The 7,764-nt window shown below is 40.4% G+C and overlaps 1 long non-coding RNA gene across 1 annotated transcript; it reads right to left on the reverse strand.

Moving 5' to 3' along the window:
- Positions 1 to 465: 465 nt before the first annotated feature.
- LOC142385779 (uncharacterized) lies at positions 466 to 1,914 on the reverse strand. The gene is made up of 4 exons (XR_012770227.1): positions 1,896 to 1,914; positions 1,286 to 1,451; positions 947 to 1,124; positions 466 to 860 (listed from the first exon to the last, which is right to left on the reverse strand). It is a non-coding gene; the product is annotated as an uncharacterized LOC142385779 (long non-coding RNA).
- Positions 1,915 to 7,764: the final 5,850 nt, after the last annotated feature.

The following is a 7,764-nucleotide window of genomic DNA, read 5'->3' on the forward strand; positions in this document are numbered from 1 at the left end:
ATCGGAAGCACGTATTTTTAAACTATTTTAAACGCTATATTTTTCAAGAGGTCCTCACAAATTAATTAATTAGTTAACAGTACGACATAAAATCTATCAATTCCCGGTCTATTGTTTTTATTTGTATTGTAAACTTTTGTTTGGTCACTGCACACATTTTCTCTTAGGCTCATATTCATAAGCCAACATCTCACAAGATGCCATAGGCCTATACTGTACATTTTATTGTATACTATAGAGTAAGTCACTGCTATTTCATTATCATTTCATTTTGACTTTATCGCACTGCTCTTTATATATATATATGTATTTGTTTCAATTAGTTTTTCTGTTGTATTATTCTGTATTTTTATCCTTAACCACCATAAATTTCATGTTTGGTTCTATGTCTATGCCAATTATGTTCTTGTGCTGCTGGAACACCTTAGTACCACTAAATAGTACCCTAACTCTTGATATCTACAGTATAATCTTAGTCAAATTATTAAGGGATCAATGAGAAAACATAAAAAGCACACCAAGTCACAACATGATCAAATGTTCTGTAGTGTTTATTCAGTCAAACATTCACAATATGACAAAAAATCTTTGTTTTTGTCGACTACCTGTTCACAAAATATCAACATATCGTTAATATTGTGAAATATCATTTTGAAAGGCTCCAGGATCGCTTCTCTTTCATCCTCGTCCAGTTCTTCGTTCCACAACCTCCCATATTGTAGAGCAGCCTCTGCCTGTTCCTCTTCCCCCATGCCCAGAACGTCAGGCAGGTCCAATCTGGCAGACAACAGTGGTTTGTTGGTCTCAGCCCACTCTGCTGCATGTCTGCAATTTTGAAGAATGCGATCTTCAACCGAGTCCTATGGAAAAGACAGAAAGAAAGATGTCTGTCCTATAGCTGCCACACCAACAGTATCTGACCAATAGATACTGTGCAAAAGCTTACGCCTTGTGTCCACATCAGCAAGTCTGGCTCTCTTGGAGACCTCTGCCTGCTGCTCTTCTTCCTGAGTACTCAACTATTAATATGAATACATGCATTATACATACTTTATACTCTTACCTGAATTTGTAGTCCAGTTTTCTCTGTCCAGTTGCCAGGATTTAGTGACTGGGATAGGTTTCTAAAAGACAGAAAGTGAGGTGTCAGATGTTCTTCACTGCAACCTACATTCCCTTCATTTTCCTTTTACCCTTTTACAAACCAAACCACAACCTGCCAGAAGTTAGAAGCGTTGGCTAATACTTATGAGTACAAACAAACAGACAAATACATTATGCTTACCTTTAAATAAAATGCCACCTTTTGTATGTGCCTCTAAGTGGCTCTGCAGCTTGGACAATTTTGTTGGTTTAAATTGTAGGCACAGAGGGCAGTGAAACAGTTTGCAACATGACGTGCAGCGTTCGATTTTTGGCGTAGTGCCGGCGGTTGTTATTGAAATATGCATCTGTAAGAGACAAATAATGTCGTAATAAGTAAAACTAAATTATATATATATATATATATAAATGGCGCATTTAAGTGAGCACTATCGATACGATAACAACGCTAAAGACTAGCCAAAAGTAAAAAAACCTGATTCTTTAAAATTAATATAACTTTACAGTATATAGTTATTGAAATATGCATCTGTAAGAGACAAATAATGTCGTAATAAGTCAAACAAAATTATACAAGTCAGCACTATCGATACGAAAAATGGCACATTTAAGTGAGCACTATCGATAGGATAACAACGCTGAAGACTAGCCAAAAGTTTAAAAAAAACCCTGATTCTTTAAAATTAATATAACTTTAGAGTATATAGTGTGCAACGTAACGTTCCAGTGAATAAAGACTGTTTCTGTTTCTTCGTATGAAAGAAAGTTGTTTTCACTCGACTTTTACTCACCTCGTCGTCTCCACAGTTCAAATGGGGAAAGAAAAATACGTGCTCCTCACTTGTCGCTTCGGGTCCTCACAGTGCAGGTGACGTCACAGTGCATGTCTGCAACTAAGGGTCCTGACAGTGCAGGTCATGGGTCCTGACAGTGCAGGTCTGCAGCCAGACCCCTCTCGGATGCTTTGGCCAGTCACATGTCTAAATGGGAACATGGTGTTCCTGATGGCTGTTATTCTAAAGCAAATGGTGGAAAGTCTTAAAGCGGAACTCCGGGGCATTTGAAGCGTGTTTCCATTGCTAGAGGTTGTCAAATACTGCCAGTAGGACACAGAGAGATGCGTATCTGCGCTCCCTGTGTGAAGATCGCTCTGTCCGCACACCCTGTCATGCGAGGCTAATACGTGGTGGCTAAGGGGCAAGCGCTAACCCTTCCACGTAAAACAACAACTTGCACACTGCAGAAACGTCACACCACTTTATAAACCATCCGACAATAAAGTCACAAGCCTTACCATCAAAACCATATGCATGGTTCTCACATTACTGGCATGGGGACGTTACAAAACAACTTTATAAACAGCAATTCACTCACCGGCTGGTTGTAGGCTCGCGCATGTGAAAGCCCAAAAGAGTCGATGGAGAATAATCCCATATACAAAACAATTATATTCTCTAGAAAAACTGCGTTCAAGTATTTAAAACATTACAACAATACATGCCCAGTAATATTGTTGTAATGTTTTAAATACTTGAACGTAGTTTTTCTAGAGAAGATAATTGTTTTGTATATGGGATTATCCTCCATCGACTCTTTTGGGCTTTCACATGCGCGAGCCTACAACCAGCCGGTGAGTGACATGCTGTTTATAAAGTTGTTTTGTAACGTCCCCATGCCAGTAATGTGAGAACCATGCATATGGTTTTGATGGTAAGGCTTGTGACTTTATTGTCGGATGGGTTATAAAGTGGTGTGACGTTTCTGCAGTGTGCAAGTTGTTGTTTTACGTGGAAGGGTTAGCGCTTGCCCCTTAGCCACCACGTATTAGCCTCGCATGACATGCTGTGCGGACAGAGCGATCTTCACACAGGGAGCACAGATCTCGACCTCTCTGTGTCCTACTAGCAGTATTTGACAACCTCTAGCAATGGAAACACGCTTCAAATGCCCCGGAGTTCCCCTTTAACTTTGCAGTGCAGCTGGATTCTCACAGGATTGTGCACAACATTGCAGGATGGGTTTTATTAATGTCTCACAACTCTGGGTGCAGTTGGAGTTATTTCTCAGACTCCTTTTTACCTCAGGAATCCAAATAATTTTGCATTACTCCCTGTTGCAGCAGTGCAGTCCCTTAACATAATGCTGCCCCCACCTTACCTCACAGTGTAAGTAGCCATCAACTTGTAAGCTTCACCCACTAATGTTGACATATATTATGATAAACCTTGGTGTAAACCACACTGTTTGGAAAGGAAGGCTGTATCAGAAGCTTGGAAATGCTCTTCACAGCATTGTAACAATATCATATCGGAACTATTTACCCAAAGGTACAAAACACGAGAACAAAATGCACATTAAACATCTGAGAAAATGAAAAACGGAACATGGTAATAAAGCAGAAAGCAACATTTCGGAAAAGGCAGTATCATAATTTCAAAAAGGGTGTTTTGTGAAATGTGCTTTTGTTGTTACTTTTTGAATTTTCTTTTTATAATTTTCTGCCTCATTGTTTTTTGAAATGTTGTGCTTTTTGGTTATCGTTTATGACACCTTCTTTTAATTTCTAGCGACATGTGAGGCAGGTTTTTCTGTTTGAATGTTGTCTTTTTTTTTTCTTTTTTTTTTTTTATTGATCTGCCATCTTAAATGCTGTTGCGTTCTCGCTTTTTTTAGTGTTTTGTCAAATATTGTTGCGTTTTGCACCTCGATTTCACTATATAGGACCCTGATGTCACGAATGCATTTAAAAAAAGAAAATCTGTCGTCTGTTACATCTTCACAAACAGGTGGTTAAAGTATTTGTCTGATCAAGTGAGTGTGTTGACTTGGCTTCCAACCTTTATGTCGACAGTGTTTTTCATGCTTCAGCGGAGCAGGAGAAGATCATGCATGTCAAACTCCCAGCAATGCACAGTGAGACCAGTTTGTTGCTCACTTTGTTTCGGCAGTGCTTGCTTTTATAATCCGCCTCAGGCTATAATGACTTTCTGATAAGCAGGAACTACTTGTGTAAACAATACAGATTGCCCATTGGAAGCAATTTATACACCGCATTGCTGCTATTGCCCCATCTGTGCCAACACATGAGGTGTCAGAATTGAATGATTAGGAGTTGATGGTCATCCTTGTGTACAGATTCAAACTGGTCCCGATGAGTGTCCCACTTAAAAGTGTGTAAACAGAAAGTCCCACATATTTAGATTCATTTTTACTTCTGATGATGACAATAAATATGCGATAATTTAAAAGATCTTCTCTGATACATGTTGAGTGGTACTTTAAATGCGCTAGTTATAGCCAAATTCTTGCAGGTTTACCTTTCTACATTCTCACAAGAGCTCATAATTTGCATGGAACTGCAGCTCAAACTATTGCTGCATTCGATATCAACCTGGAGCTCTGAAATTCCAATCTCTGGTTTGTAAGTTGGAAAATGTCTCTAGTACAAGTCTAGCTCAAACTAGGTTTTTATTACCTTAAAATGAAGCATTTATATCGGTTGGCAAAGCAGGACTTTCTACAGAACAAATATATTACCCCCATAAAAGGCATGTAGAAGAAGAGTGCTGTTTAGAGAAGGAAAAAAAAAAGATAAAATGGCAAAGTGCATTTTAAAATAGGCGAGTAAATTAAAGGTGATAGAGAATGGTTGAATGGGGCATTAATCCTTGTTCTGTGATGTGATATGTAGCCCAAAAAAAATTGGTTGGGTCTGTAATGGCTCAGAACCTCCCTAAAGGCTCTCTGAAACAGCTATGTTACTATGCTGGGTTTAGAATGCGTTGTTTGCCCTTATTGGCGTCGTTTCAGAGCTTATCTGGCAACCTCATTATGAAATGCAGGTAGGTGTTGGCGCCATTCGGTTGCCGTTGCTTGATTGGCTGCGATCAGTGATCTCTCACTGAAAACAGAGCTATAGAGTAATACACTGACTGAAAAGAAAGCTCATTCCTTAGATGAACAAGCCAGAGCTAACGTGCAATTCTTACAACAGGAATATGGCACAACACACATTTAAAACAAAATAAAATGTGATACTTACAGGCTGTACTGATTGCTGGGGTTGATTTTGTTCAGAATTCGTTTTATTGCCATTGTTAGTGAACAGTGTTCACTAACTAGGAATTTGCTGCGGCGTAAGGTGCAAACATGTAACATAGGATATAAGAATAAAAATATATGAATATAAAATGTACAAGGTGTGTACAACAATACACAGTATCCAATATACAGAGCAACAACAGTGCAGCTTCATTAGTGCACTTTTAATGATGGTAAAGTGCCTGGGCCAGGTTATGAGGTGATTATGAAGTGTTCATAAGTCCAACTGCAAGGGGGAAAAAACAGTTTTTGTGACGGGAGGTTCTGGTCCGAATGGACCGAAGCCTCCTGCCCGAGGGGAGTGGTACAAATGGAGAAGCATCAGCTGTGATCCGACCTGCTCGCCCCATAGTCCTGGAGACGTGCAGGTCATGGATAGATTCAATTCAAATTCAAAAATACTTTATTTATCCCAGAGGGAAATTAAATGTTGATGTAACTCAATTAAATCAAGGAGTTATTATTGATGCTGATGGCTGTGGGCAGGAAAGATTTCCTGTAGCGGTCCGTTTTGCATCCAAACTGAAGAAGCCTTTGACTGAAGAGACTCTGTTTTCCGATAAGTCTCATGAAGAGGATGTTCAGGGTTGTCCATAATTCTTGATTTAATGCAAAATCCTTCTTTGCATTATTGTCTCCAGAGATTCCAGAGTCGTCCCCAGAACAGAACCAGCCTTCCTTATCAGGTTGTTGAGTCTTTTTAGGTCCCTGGTTCTGCTGCTGCTGCCCCAACAGATGACGCAAGAGGAAATGACGCTCTTAACAACAGACTTGTAGAATATCTGCAACATCTTGTTGCAAACCTTGAAGGACCTTAGCTTCCTCAAGAAGTACAGTCTGCTCTGTCCTTTCTTGTAGATGGCTTCACTGTTGTGTCTCCAGTCCAGTCTGTTGTCCAGATGAACACCAAGGTATTTATATTCCTCAACCACCTCCACTTCTTCTCCCATGATGGAAACAGGGTTGACAAACACCTGTTTCTCCTGAAATCTACAATCATCTCCTTTGTTTTGTTAACATTCAAGATGAGATGATTGTTCCCACACCATGCCACAAAGCGGTCCACCAGCTCTCTGTACTCAGCTTCTTGTCCATCTCTGATACACCCAACAACTGCAGTCATCTGAATATTTCTGTAGATGACAGGAGTCTGTGAGTGAGTGAAAAGGAATGGTGAGAGTACAGTCCCCTGTGGTGCTCCTGTGCTGCTGATCACCTGGTTAGACACACAATTCTTCAGTCTGACAAACTGTGGTCTGTTTGTCAGGTAGTCATTAATCCAGGTGATTGTTGAGGCCTCCACCTGAGTCTTCTGGAGTTTCAGACGAAGCAGATCAGGCTGAATTGTGTTATATAGTCAGTCACACACTCAGTCATGGCATTAATGTCCTCTCCATGTGGCTTACAAAGAGAAATCCAATCGGTTGCATCAAAACAACCCTGTAAGGCTTCTTCAGCTTCCTGTGACCACTTTCTAACAGTCCTTTTTGTGACAGGTAGTCTCTGGACAAGGGGTTTATATGCTGAACAGAGAAAAACAAGGTTGTGATCTGATTTACCCAGGGGAGGTCTTGATTTGGAAATGTATGAATCCTTGACATTTGTGTAAAACAAATCCAATGTCTTGTTTTCTCTGGTAGAGCAGCTGACAAACTGTTGAAAAGTTGGCAGTGTAGCAGAGAGTGAGGCATGATTAAAATCACCAGATATTGCCACAAAAGAATTGGGGTGTTGTGTCTGTATCTTAGCAACAACGGAACTGATGACATCACATGCAGTGCCAGCAACAGCTGGTGAACTCTCTTGGCAAATAATATGGATGAAAACTTACTGCCAATAGTTCAGTGTCAGGACTGCAGAGACGACTCTTCACAGTAACATGTCCTGGGTGACACACTCTGTTGTTGACAAGCACTGCCAATCCACCCCCTTTTCTTTTCCTGCTACTCTTTAAATCTCGATCTGCTCGTACAGTCAGGAAGCCCGGCAGAGAGACGCTGGAGTCGGGGATATGATCCTGTAGCCATGTCTCAGTAAAACACATTATGCTACATTCCCGATATTCTTGCTGAGTCCTTGTCAAGGCTAGAAGTTCATCCAACTTGTTAGCTAACGATCTTACATTGCCCATGATGACGGATGGCAGAGATGGTTTGAACTTCTTCTTTCTTTCTCTCCTCTTTGCTCCTGCTCTGCATCCACGACGCCTCCTTTTCAATTCCAGTGGGATTTCTGGCTTCAGTTGTCGAATTATTTCTGCTTTTCCAATGTTAATCAGCTGCTCCCTGTTGTACACCACCCTGTTGCTATGGTTATGCATCATAACAGAAGAGCAAAATATATAAAAGTATTGTGAAAAATCAATCCAGCTGCACAGCATCCAAGGCAGGAAGGAACAGTTGTCCAAGAAAATGCAATTTCTTCCAAGAAAAAACAGGAATGAAATTTAGAAAAAAGAAAAAAATCTCAATGTGAGGTACAGAGCTACTCCAACGTACTGCCACCCTCAGCGGCGCATTCTAGAACATTCTAGATGGGAGGCTGCAGCCGATCACCTTC

Source organism: Odontesthes bonariensis, chromosome 8, assembly GCF_027942865.1.
Source record: "Odontesthes bonariensis isolate fOdoBon6 chromosome 8, fOdoBon6.hap1, whole genome shotgun sequence".
Taxonomy (NCBI): domain Eukaryota; kingdom Metazoa; phylum Chordata; class Actinopteri; order Atheriniformes; family Atherinopsidae; genus Odontesthes; species Odontesthes bonariensis.